Source organism: Chiloscyllium plagiosum, unplaced genomic scaffold (genome assembly GCF_037043375.1).
Source record: "Chiloscyllium plagiosum isolate Xiang-an unplaced genomic scaffold, Cpla_swu_hap1 HiC_scaffold_46, whole genome shotgun sequence".
Classification (NCBI taxonomy): Eukaryota; Metazoa; Chordata; class Chondrichthyes; order Orectolobiformes; family Hemiscylliidae; genus Chiloscyllium; species Chiloscyllium plagiosum.
In genome coordinates, this window is record NW_028270184.1 from 57,358,755 (window position 1) to 57,371,884 (window position 13,130).

Below are 13,130 nucleotides of genomic sequence, written 5' to 3' on the forward strand. Positions count from 1 at the left end.
TTACCCCTCGGTCTCTCAACCCCTGCCTCTGTCAGCCTCTCCCTGTCCCAACTCCTCCCTCTCTGAGCCCTCATCTCTCACCTCCCCTCTCTCTCACCCTCTCTCTCTCACCCCCTCGCTCTCACCCCTCTCTCTCTCTCAGCCCCTCTCTCTCACCCCCTCTCTCTCACCCCACTCTCTGTCTCTCATCTCTCCCCTCTCTCTCACCCGCCATCACTCTCACACACTCTCTCTCACACACGCGCACCTTCACTCTCTTTATCTCACACCCCTCTCTCTCACCCCCTGTCTCTCACCTCCCTTTCTCTCACCTCCCTCGCCGTCTCTCTCCACTCTCTCACACACTCTGTCTCTCTCACCCTCTCACTATCTCTCTTTTTCTCAGCCTACTCTCTCTCAGAAACCTTTCTCTCTCACACCCCCCTCACCCCGCTCTCTCATCTCTCCCCTCTCTCTCACTCTGTCTCTCACCCCACTCTCTCTCCCACCCCTCTTTCTCACCCCTCTCTCACCACCTCCCTCTCTCACCCCTGCTCTCTCACATCCCCTCTCTCTCTCACCCCTCTAACACTCTCATCCCTCTACTTCTCTCATCCCTCTCTCTCTGACACCTCTCTGCCCTCTCCCCACTCTCCCATACCTCTCCTATTCTCAGCCCCCTCTCTCACTTCCTCTCTCCCTCACCCCTCTCGCTCTCATTCCCTCTCTTTCAACTCCTCTCTCTCACCCTCTCTCTCTCATACCCCTTCTCTGTCACCCCTCTCTCTCCCTCTCTCTCTGCTGCTCTCTCAACCCCTTTGTCTTAGCCCCCTTTCTCTCTCACCCACCTGTCTCACACCCCTCTCACTCTTTCAGCCTCTCTCTCAGCCCCCTTTCTCTCTCACCCCCTCTCTCACCCCACTCTGTCTCTCACCACTCTCTGTCTACCCTGTGTCACCCCTCTCCCCCTGCTCTCTAGCCACTCTCTGACTCACACCCTCTCTCTCTCATCCCTCTCTCTCACCACCCCTCTATCTCTCGCCCCTCACTCTCTCACCCTCTCTCTCTCACACCCCCTCTCTCTCAGCCCCCTCTCCCGCACAACCCTCTCTCTCCCCCTCTCTCAACTCATCTCTCTCACTCTTCTCTCTCTCTCACCCTCTCTGTCATGCCCCCTCCCTCTCTTACCACTCTAACTCTCTCACCCTGTCTCCCCAACTCTCTCTCCGCCTCTTTCCCCCTCTCTACCCCCTCACCTCTCTCTCTCACCCCTCTCTCTCTCACCCCTCTCTCTCTCACTCCTTGTCTCTCACCACCTCCCTCTCTCACCTCATCCCTCTCTCACCTCCATTCGATCTCAACTCCACTCTCTCTCACCTCCCCTCTCTCTCACCCCACCCTCTCTCTCAACCCTCTAACTCTCTCTCATCCCTCGAACTCTCTCAACTTCTCTCTCTCTGACCTCTAACGCTCTCACGCCCTCGCTCTGACACCTCTCCGCCCTGTCCTCACTCCCCAAACTCTCTCCCCCCTCTCCCCCTCTCTCACCTCCCTTTCACCCCTCTCTCTCTCACACACCCTCTCTGTCATCCTCTCTCTCTCTCTCAGACCCTCTCTCTTAACCCCTCTCTCAGCCCCTTATCTCTCATCCCTCTCTCTCATCTCTCCCCCTCTCTCTCACCCTCCCTCTCTCTCACACACTCTCTCTCTCATACACCCTCACTCTCTCTCTCACCCCTCTCTCTCACCCCCCTTTCTCTCACTCCCTTTCTCTCTCACCTGCTCTCTCTTTCATCTCTCCCGTCTCTCTCACACCCTCTCTCTCACACTCTCTCGCATCCCCTCACTTTTTCTCCCTCAACCCCCTCACCCTCACCCTCTCTCACTCTCACCCCATTTTCTCAACCCTTTCTCTCTATATCCCCTCTCTCTCTCACACACACATAGAACATAGAACATAGAACATAGAAGAATACAGCGCAGTACAGGCCCTTGGGCCCTCGATGTTGCGCCGATCCAAGCCCACCTAAACTACACTAACCCACTATCCTCCATATACCTATCCAATGCCCTCTTAAATGCCCATAAAGAGGGAGAGTCCACCACTGTTACTGGCAGGGCATTCCATGAACTAACGACTCGCTGAGTGAAGAACCTACCCCTAACATCAGTCCTATATCTACCCCCCCCTTAATTTAAAGCTATGCCCCCTTGTAATACCCGACTCAATACGCGGGAAAAGGTTCATACTGTCGACCCTATCTAACCCCCTAATCATCTTGTACACCTCAATCAAGTCACCCCTAAACCTTCTTTTCTCTAGTGAAAACAGCCCCAAGTGCCTCAGTCTTTCCTCATACGATTTTCCTTCCATACCAGGCAACATCCTGGTAAACCTCCTCTGCACCCGTTCCAATGCCTCCACATCCTTCCTATAGTATGGCGACCAAAACTGCACACAATATTCCAGATGCGGCCGTACCAGAGTCTTATACAACTGCATCATGACCTCAGGACTCCGGAACTCAATTCCTCTACCAATAAAAGCCAGTACGCCATATGCCTTCCTCACCGCACTATTTACCTGGGTGGCAACTTTCAGAGATCTGTGTACATGGACACCAAGATCCCTCTGCTCATCCACACTACCAAGTATCCGACCATTAGCCCAGTACCCCATCTTTTTGTTATTCTTCCCAAAGTGAATCACCTCGCACTTAGCTACATTGAATTCCATCTGCCACCTTTCTGCCCAGCTCTGCAGCTTCTCTATATCCTGCTGTAACCTGCCACATGCTTCCTCACTGTCAACAACTCCTCCGACTTTCGTGTCATCCGCAAACTTGCTCACCCAACCTTCTAACCCCTCTTCCAGGTCATTTATAAAAATGACAAACAGCAATGGTCCCAAAACAGATCCTTGCGGAACACCGCTAGTGACGGCACTCCATGAAGAAACTTTGCCATCAACTACTACCCTCTGTCTTCTTCCATCCAGCCAATTCCTAATCCAAACCTCCAACTCACCCTCAATGCCATATCTCCGTATTTTCTGCAGTAGCCTACCATGGGGAACCTTATCAAACGCCTTACTAAAATCCATATATACCACATCTACCGCTTTCCCCTCATCAACCTCCTTCGTCACCTTTTCAAAGAATTCAATAAGGTTTGTGAGGCACGACTTGCCCTTCACAAAACCATGCTGACTATCCTTGATCACATTATTCCTATCTAGATGTGCATAAATCCTATCCCTTACAATTCTCTCTAAGACTTTGCCCACAACAGAAGTGAGACTCACCGGCCTATAGTTACTAGGGCTATCCCTACTCCCCTTTTTGAACAAGGGAACCACATTTGCTATCCTCCAGTCTTCTGGGACTACTCCTGTAGACAAAGAGGACATAAAAATCAAGGCCAATGGCTCTGCAATCTCCTCCCTTGCTTCCCAGAGAATCCTAGGATAAATGCCATCAGGCCCAGGGGACTTATCTATTTTCACCTTTTCCAGGATTTCCAACACCTCTTCTCTACATACCTCAAAGCCATCCATTCTACTTATTTGTGCCTCAGTATTCTCATCGACAACAATGCCCTGTTCCTGAGTGAATACTGAAGAAAAGTATTCATTCAGTGTCTCCCCAATCTCTTCCGCCTCCACACGCAACTTCCCCCTACTATCCTTGACTGGACCTATTCCTACCCTAGTCATTCTTTTATTCCTAACATACCTATAGAAAGCCTTAGGGTTTTCCCTAATCCTATCTACTAAGGACCTTTCATGTCCCCTCCTTGCTGCTTTTAGCTCTCTCTTCAGGTCCTTCCTGGCTACCCTATAACTCTCAATCGCCCCAATTGAACCTTCACGTCTCATCTTGAGATAGGCCGCCCTCTTCCATTTAACAAGGGATTCCAATTCCTTATTAAACCACGGCTCCCTCGCACGACCCTCTCCTACCTGCCTGACGGGTACATAATTATCAAGGACACTCAATAGTTGCCCCTTGAACAAGTTCCACATATCATTTACACTCTTGCCTTGGAGTCTACTTTTCCAAGCCACACATCCTAAGTCATGCCTCACCGCATCATAATTTCCCTTACCCCAGCTATAATTCTTGCCCTGTAGTACACACTTATCCCTCTCCATCACGAGTGTAAAAATCACCGAATTATGGTCACTATCCCCAAAGTGCTCACCTACCTCTAATTCTAACACCTGGCCTGGTTCGTTACCCAGAACCAAATCCAGTATGGCCTCACCTCTTGTTGGCCTGTCTACATATTGTGTCAGGAAACTCTCCTGCACACATTGAACAAACACTGACCCATCTAACGAACTTGAGCTATAGCTTTCCCAATCAATATCAGGAAAGTTAAAGTCCCCCATAACAACCACCCTATTACTGTCACTCATCTCCTGAATCACCTTCCCAATCCTTTCTTCAATTATTCTAGGACTATTAGGAGGCCTGTAAAAGACTCCTAACAGGGTGACCTCACCTTTCCTATTCCTAACCTCAGCCCAAACTACCTCAGATGGCAAGTTCTCATCCATCGTCCTTTCCACCGCTGTAATACTATCTTTGACAAGCAATGCCACACCTCCCCCTCTTTTACCCCCACCTCTAAACCTACTAAAACATTTAAATCCCGGAACCTGCAACAGCCAATCCTGTCCCTGTTCTAGCCATGTCTCCGTAATAGCCACAACATCGAAGTCCCAGGTACCAACCAACGCTGCAAGTTCACCTACCTTATTTCGTATACTTCTTGCATTGAAGTATACACACTTCAAGCCACTTCCCTGTTTACAGGCACCCTCCTTGGAAATTGATGCCATGTTCCTCACCTCCCTACACTCCAGGCCCTGCACCCTGAAGCTACAATCTGGGTTCCCATGCCCCTGCCGAGTTAGTTTAAACCCCCCCCAAGAGCACTAGCAAACCTCCCCCCAAGGATACTGGTTCCCCTCAGGTTCAGGTGTAGACCATCCTGTTTATAGAGGTCCCACCGTCCCCAGAAAGAACCCCAGTTATCCAAAAACTGGAACCCCTCCCTCCTGCACCATCCCTGAAGCCACGCATTTAATTGTTCTCTCTCCCTATTCCTCGAATCTCTATCACGTGGCACGGGTAACAAACCAGAGACAACAACTCTGTTTGTTCTAACTCCAAGCTTCCAACCTAGCTCCCTGAAAGCCTGTCTAACATCCTCAGCACTCCTCCTACCTATGTCGTTGGTGCCAATGTGGACCACGACTTCGGGTTGCTCCCCCTCCCCCTCCAGGACCCGGAAAACTCGATCAGAGACATCACGTACCCTTGCACCTGGGAGGCAACATACCAAACGTGAGTCTCTCTCGTTCCCACAAAACCTCCTATCTGTGCCACGAACTATCGAGTCCCCAATTACTACTGCTCTGCTCTTCTTCACCCTTCCCTTCTGAGTAACGGGGACAGGCTCCGTGCCAGAGACCTGAGCCCCGTTACTTACCCCTGGTAAGTCATCCCCCCCACAAGTATCCAAAACGGTATACTTGTTCTTGAGGGGAATGGCCGCAGGAGGTCCCTGCACTGGCTGCTTCCTCCCAGTCCCCCTCACTGTAACCCATCTATCTGCCATCTTTGGAGTTACTACTTCCCTATAACTCTGATCTATGACCCCCTCTGCCTCCCGAATGATCCGAAGTTCATCCAACTCCAGCTCCAGTTCCCTAACACGGTCTTGGAGGAGCTGGAGATGGGTGCACATACCAGCTCTCTTTCTCACCCCTCTCTCACACCGGTCTCTCTCTCACCCCCCTCTCTCACACCCCTCTCTCTCTCACCCCCTCTCTCTCAGCCCCTCTCTCTCAGCCCCCTTTCTCTCTCAGCCCCTCTCGCAGCCCCTTTTCTCTGTCACTTCCCTCTCTCTCAGCCCCCTTTCTCTCTCAGCACCCTCTCGATTATACCCTCTCACTGTCTCTCTCTTGCTCATCCCCTCTGTCGCATACCCGCTCCTTCTCACTCCCCCATCCCCTCTCTCACCCCTCTCTCTCACCCCGCCCTTTCTCATCTCTTCCCTCTCTCATTCCCTCTCTCTCTCCCCTCTCTCTCACCCCCTCTCTCTCAGCCCCTTTCTCTCTCACCCACCCCCACCCTGCTCTCTCATCTCTCCCCTCTCTCACACACCCTCTCTCTCCCTCACACTCGCTCGCCACATCACTCTCTCCCTCATACCCACCCTCTCTCTCCCCCCTCTCTCATACACTCTCTCTCACCCACCTCTCTCACACCCTCCTCTGTCTCACCCCCGCGCTCTCAGCCCCTCTCTCTCACCCCACTCTATCTGTCATCCCCTCCCTCTCCTCACTCTCTCATTTTCTCTCATCCCCCCTCACACGGCTCTCTCATCCCTAAACCCCCTGCTCTCACCCCCTCTCAACCCCTTCACGCCCCTCGCTCACCCCCCTCACCCCTCCCTCTCTCAACCCAATCTCCCACACCCCTCTCTCACCCCATCTCTCTCACCCCCATCTCTCAACCCCCTGTCTCTCACCACTCTCTCTCTCTCTCCCCTCTCTCTCACCCGTCTATCACCCCTCTCTCCCCCTCTCTAATCCACCTCTGTCTCACTCCCTCTCTCTCTCGTGCCACCTCTCTCTCTCACACACACACCCCCACTCAGACCCTCTCTCTCTCAACTCCCTTTCTCTCTTAGCCCCCCCTCTCAGCCCTCTCTCTCTCCCCCTCTCCCACATCCCACTTTCTCACTCCCTCTCACACCACCCTCTCTCACCTCCCCTCTCTGACATCCCCACTCTCTCACCTCCTCTCTCTCTTACCCCTTCTCTGTCTCTCGATTCTAACTCTCTCTCCCATCTCAATCTCTTTCCCCCACTCTCTATCCCCCCTCTCCCCTTTCTCTTCTCCCTCTGTCTTCCCCTTCTCTTTCCCCAATCTCTCTCACGCCCTCTCTCTCACCCTCTCTCTCATCCCGCGCTCTCTCAGCCCCCTCTCTCTCAGCACCTTTTGTCTCTCTCCCGAATCTCTCTCTCACCCCCCTCTCTCTCACCCTTCTCTCTCACCCACCGTTTCTCTCTCACCCCCCCTCACATCTCCCTCTCTCCCTCACACCCTCTCTCTCACCCACCACACTCTCTAAACGCCTCTCTCTCAGCCCTGCTTCTCTCTCAACCCCCTCTCGCTCAGTCCCCTTTCTCTCTCACTCCCCTCTCTCTCAGCCCCTATTCTCTCTCAGTACTCTCTCGATCTCACCCTGCTCTCTCTCATCTCTCCCCCCCTCACACTCTCTCTCTTTCTCACCCACTCCTCCTCTGACTCTCTTTCACCCCACCCGTATTTCTCTCTCACCCCAACTCTCTCACCTCCCCTCTCTCTTACCCCTCTCTGTCTCACTACTCTAACTCTTTCTCCCCTCTAAATCTCTTTCCCCCACTCTCTACCCCCTCTCACCCCATCTATCTCCACCGTTTCTCTCCCCCTCTCTCTCCACCGTCTCTCACCCCCTCTCTCTTTCCCCCTCTCTCTTCCCCCTCTCTCACCCCTTTTCTCTCACCCCTCCGCACCGCACACTGTCTCTCACCACTCTCTCTCCCCTCTCTCACTCCTCTCTCCCCACTCTCTCACCCTGCTCTCTCCATGCACTCTGTCTCGCCCCTTCTCTCTCACCACCCCTCTCTCACACATTGCCTCATCCCTTCTCTCCCTTTCACCGCCTCACCCACACACCCCCTCTCTATCACCCCCACTCTCTCTCACACACTCTCTCAGCCCCTCTCTCACACCGTCCCTCTCTCTCAACCCCTCTCTCTCACCCTTTCTCTCTACCCCCACACTCTCAGCCATTCTCACTCTCTTTTCACGACTCTCTCTCACCCTCTCTCTCCCTCACCCCTCTCTCTCTCAGCCCTCTCTCTCTCTCCCACCCCAATCTCTTTCACATCCCCCTCCCTCTCACACTACTCTCACACACCCTCGCTCTCTCACCCCCTCCATCTCTCCCACCCTCTCTATTTCTCTTTCTCATCCCCTCTCTCTCTTTCTCTCTGCCTCTCCCTCACCGTCTCTCTCTCTCACAACCCACTCTCTCTGAACACCTCTCTCTCAGCCCTGTTTCTCTCTCAGCCCCCTCTCTCTCAGCGCCTTCTGTCTCTCACCCCAATCTCTCTCACCCCCTCTCTCTCACCCCTCTCTCTTACCCACCGTCTCTCTCTCACACCCCTCTCACATCCCCCTCTCTCCCTCACCCCCTCTCACTCCCACTCTCTCTGAGCCCCTCTCTCTCAGCCCCGTTTCTCTCTCTGCCCCCTCTCTCTCAATCCCCTTTCTATCTCACTACCCCCTTTCTCAGCCCCCATTCTCTCTCAGTACCCTCTCGATCTCACCCTGCTCTCTCTCATCTCTCCCCTCCCTCACACTCTCTCTCTTTTTCACCCTCTCATCCTCTGACTCTCTCTCTCTCCCCCACCCCTATTTCTCTCTCACCCTAACTCTCACACCTCCCCTCTCTCTTACCACTCTCTGTATGACTACTCTAACTCTTTCTCCCCTCTAAATCTCTTTCCCCCACTCTCTACCCCCTCTCTCCCCTTCTCTCTCCAACGTTTCTCTCCCCCTCTCTCTTTCCCCCTCTCTCTTCCCCCTCTCTCACCCCCTCTCTCTCAACCCCTCACCACACACTGTCTCTCACCACTCTCTCTCCCCTCTCTCACTCCTCTCTCCCCACTCTCTCTCCTCGTTCTCTCCCCACACTCTGTCTCGCCCCTTCTCTCTCACTCCCCCTCTCTCTCACCACCCCTCTCTCACGCACTCTATCTCATCCCTTTTCTCCCTTTCACACCCTCACTCACACACCCCCTCTCTCACCTCCACTCTCTCTCTCACACTCTCTCTCAGCCCCTCTCTTTCACACACCCTCTCGCTCTCAACCCCTCTCTCTCACCCTCTCTCTCTCAACCCACACTCTCTGCCCCTCTCACCCTCTTTTAACGCCTCTCTCTCACCCCCCTCTCTCTCACCCCTCTTTCTCACCCTCTCTCTCTCAAACCTTCCCTCTCACACCCACTCTCTCTGCCCCCTCTCTCTCATCCCCTCACTCTCACACCACCCTCTATCACCCCTCTCTCTCAACCCCTCTCTCACCCCTCTCTCTCAAAACCTCTCTCTCTCACACACTACTCCCTCTCACCCCCTCTCTCAGCCCCTCTCTCCCTCTTTCAACGCTTCTCTCACACCCCTCTCTCTCATCCCCTCTCTCTCACATACTCTCTCTCTCACCCCCTTTCTCTCAACCCGCGCTCTCTCAGCCCCCTCTCTCAGCGCCTTCTGTCTCTTTCCCCACTCTCTCTCTCACCCCTCTCTCTCACATCCCCCCCTCTCTCTCTCACCACCTCTCTCCCCAAACCCCCCCTCTCACACCCACTCTCTCTGAGCCTCTCTCTCTCAGTCCCGTTTCTCTCTCTCAGCCCCCTCTCAAGCAGCCCCTGCTCTCTCACTCCCCTCTCTCAGCCCCTTTCTCTCTCAGCACACTCTCGATCTCACCCTGCTCTCTCATCTCTCCCCTCCCTCACACTCCCTCTTTCTCACCCTCTTATCCTCCCATTCTCTCTTCCATCCCACCGCTATTTATCTCTCACCCCTCTCTCTCACCCCTCTCTCTCACCCTCTCTCCCACTCCCTCACTCGCTCACTCCCTCTTTCACTGGCCACCCACCTCTCAAAGCCCTCTCTCGCATAACCTCACACTCTCACACCCTCAATCTCTCACCCTCCTGTCTCTCACCCTCATCTCTCTCACCCTCTCTCTCTCACTCTATCTCTCGCTCACTGACTCTCTCACACCCCCTCTCTCTTACCACCCTCTCTCTCAACACCCCTCACTCTCTCATCCCCTCTCTTTGTCACACCCTCTCTCTCCCAATCCAATCTCTTTCTCATCCCCCCTCTCTCTCACATTCTCACACACCCTCACTCTCTCACCCTCTCCCTCTCTCCCACCATGTCTGTGTCTCTTTCTTATCCGCTCTCTCCTTCTCACTCCCCCTCTCACCCTCTCTCATTTCTCACCCCCACTCTCTCCCACACCTTCTCTGTCTCTCACTCCCACCTCCCTCTCACCTCCTTCTCACCTAGCTCTCTCTCTCGCCCACCTCTCTCTCCCACCCCACTCTCTCTTCTTCACCTCTCTCTCTCACACCCCTCTCTCTCTCACCTCCTCTCTCTCCCACCCCTCTCTCTCAACTCTTCTCTCACACCCTCTCCCTCTCTCATCACCCTCTCTCTCTCAACCCTGCTCTCTCACCCCTCTCTCACCCTCTCTTTCTCACCCTCTCTCTCTCATTCCTCCTCTCTCACTTCCTCTCTCTCGCACCCCGCTCTCTCTCTCTCACACACCCTCTCTCTCACCCCCCTCTCAGCAACCCCTCTCTCAACCCCCAGCACCTTCTCATCCCCTCACTCTCACACTCCCCCTCTCTCTCATCCCTCTCTCTGTCACACCCTCTCTCCCACCATCTCTCTGTCTCTTTCTCAACCCCCTCTCTTTCTCACTCCCTCTCTCACCCTCTCTCTCACCTCTCATCCCCCTCTTTGCACCCTCTCTCTATCAACCCTCTCTCTCTCAACCCCTCTCTCTCCCAACCCTCTCTCTCTCTCAACCCCTCTCTCACACCCTATCTCTTTCATCCCCCTCTCAAAACCCTCACTCTCTCATCCCCTCACACTCACACACTCAGTCTCTCACCCCCCTTTCTCGCAACCCCCTTTCTCTCACCCTCTCTCTCTCACCTACTAACTCACTCACACTCTCTCTCACTCCCCTCTCTCTTGCCACCCCCGCTCTCAATGCCCCTTACTCTATCATCCCCTCTCTCTCTCACACCCATCTCTCTCTCACCACCTCTCTCTCACCCTTGTCTCTCTGTCACACCCTCTCTCTCTCTCTCCCACGCCAATCTCTTTCACATCCCCTCCCTCTCTCTCACACTCCCTTTCACACACTCTCGCTCTCTCACCCTCGCCTTCTTCCCACCATCTCTCTGTCTTTTTCTCATCCCCTCTATCTCCTTCTCACTTCCCCTCTCTCACCCTCTCTCTCATCTCTCACCCCCACTCTCTCCCACCCCTTCTCTGTCTCTCACTTCAACCGCCCTCTAACCTCTCTCACCTAGCTCTCTCTCTCTCACCCACCACTCTCTCCCACCCCACTCTCTTTTCACCCCCTCTCTCTCACACCTCTCTCTCACCTTCTCTCTGCCCCACCCCTCGCGCTCTCAACCCCTCTCTCACAAACACTCCCTCTCTCATCACCCTCTCTTTCTCAACCCCCCTCTCTCTCACCCCTCTCTCTCACCCTCTCTCTCTCTCATTCTCTCTCTCTCTCACGCCCTCTCTCTCTCACCCCCTCTCACCACCCCCTCTCTCAACCCCCCTCACTCGCTCATCCCCTCAATCTCTCACACCCCTTTCTCTCAACCCCTCTCTCTCTCACCCCTTCTCTCTCTTACCATCCCCTCTCTCAACCTCCCTCACATTCTCATCCCCTCTCTCACACACCCCCTCTCTCTCAACCCCTCTCTCTCACCCTCTCTCTCTCAACCCCTCTCTCTTACCCCTCTCTCACACCCCCTGCTCTCACCCTCTCTCTCTCTCTCTCTCATTCCCTCTCTCTCTCACGCCCCCTCTCTCTCATCCCCCACTCACCACCCCCTCTCTCAACCCCCTCACTCGCTTATCCCCTCAATATCTCATTCCCTCTCTCTTTCACCCCTTCTCTCTCTTACCATCCCCTCTCTCAACCTCTGTCACACTCTCATCCTCTCTCTCTCACCACCCTCTCTCTCTCTCACCCCTCTCTCTCACCCCCCTCTCTCTCACCCCCTCTCTTTCACACCATCGTTTCTCTAACCCCGCTCTCTCTCACCCCCTCTCTCTCACACCTCTCTTTCTCACACCCCCTCTCTCTCTCAGCCCCTCTCTCCCTCTTTCAACGCCTCTCTCTCACCCCTCTCTCTCATCCCCTCTCTCTCTCTCACACAAACTCTTTCTGTCTCACTCCACTCTCAGCCCGCTCTCTCTCGGCACCCACTCTCTCAGCCCATTCTGTCTCTCTCCCCACTCTCTCTCACCCCTTTCTCTCACCCCTCTCTCTCACCCTCTCTCTCACTGCATCGCTCTCTCACTTCCCAACTATCTCACAGCCTCTCTTTCACGCCCTCTCTCACTCATCACTCCCCTCACCATCCCCCTCTCAAACCCCTCTCTCTTAACCTCACTCTCTCACACCCTCAAACTCTCACCCTCCTCTCTCTCACCCACGTTTCTCACTCAGACCCCCCACATCCCCCTCTCTCTCTCACCCCCTCTCTCCCTCACTCCCTCTCTCTCACCCCCACTATCTCTGAGCCCCTCTCTCAGCCCCGTTTCTCTGTCAGTCCCCTCTCTCTCAGCCCCTTCTCTCTCACTCCCCTCTCTCTCAGCCTCCTTTCTCACTCAGCACACTCTCTATCTCACCCTGCTCTCTCTCTCATCTCTCCCCTCCCTCACACACTCTCTCTTTCTCACCTTCTCATCCTCTCATTCTCTCTCTCTCCCACCCCCCTCTCTCTCAGCCCTCTCTCTCTCCCACCCCAATCTCTTTCGCATCCCCCTCTCTCACACTACTCTCACACAACCTCGTTCTCTCACACCCTCCATCTCTCCCACCCTCTCTCTTTCTCTTTCTCATCCCTTCTCTCTCTTTCTCACTCCCTCGCTCTCACCCTCTCATCTCTCACACCCCTCACCCCGTCTCTCTCCAAATGCCTTCTCTCTTCACCCCGTCTCTCTGCCACCCCTCTCTCTCTCTCTCAACCCCTCTCTCTCAGCCCCCCCTCTATTTTACCCCATCTCTCACTCCCTCTCTCTCTCACCCCCTCTCTCTCACTCGCTCTCTCACTCACCACCCTTCTCACCACCCCACTCTCAAACCCCTATCTCTTATAACCTCACTCTCTCACCCTCCTCTCTCTCATCCACCATCTCTCTCACCCCTCCACATCCCCCTTTCTCTCAATCTCTCTCTCTCACCCCTCTCTCTTTTACTCCCACTCTTTCTGAGACCCTCTCTCTCACCCCCTCCATCTCGCCCACCCTCTCTCTTTCTCT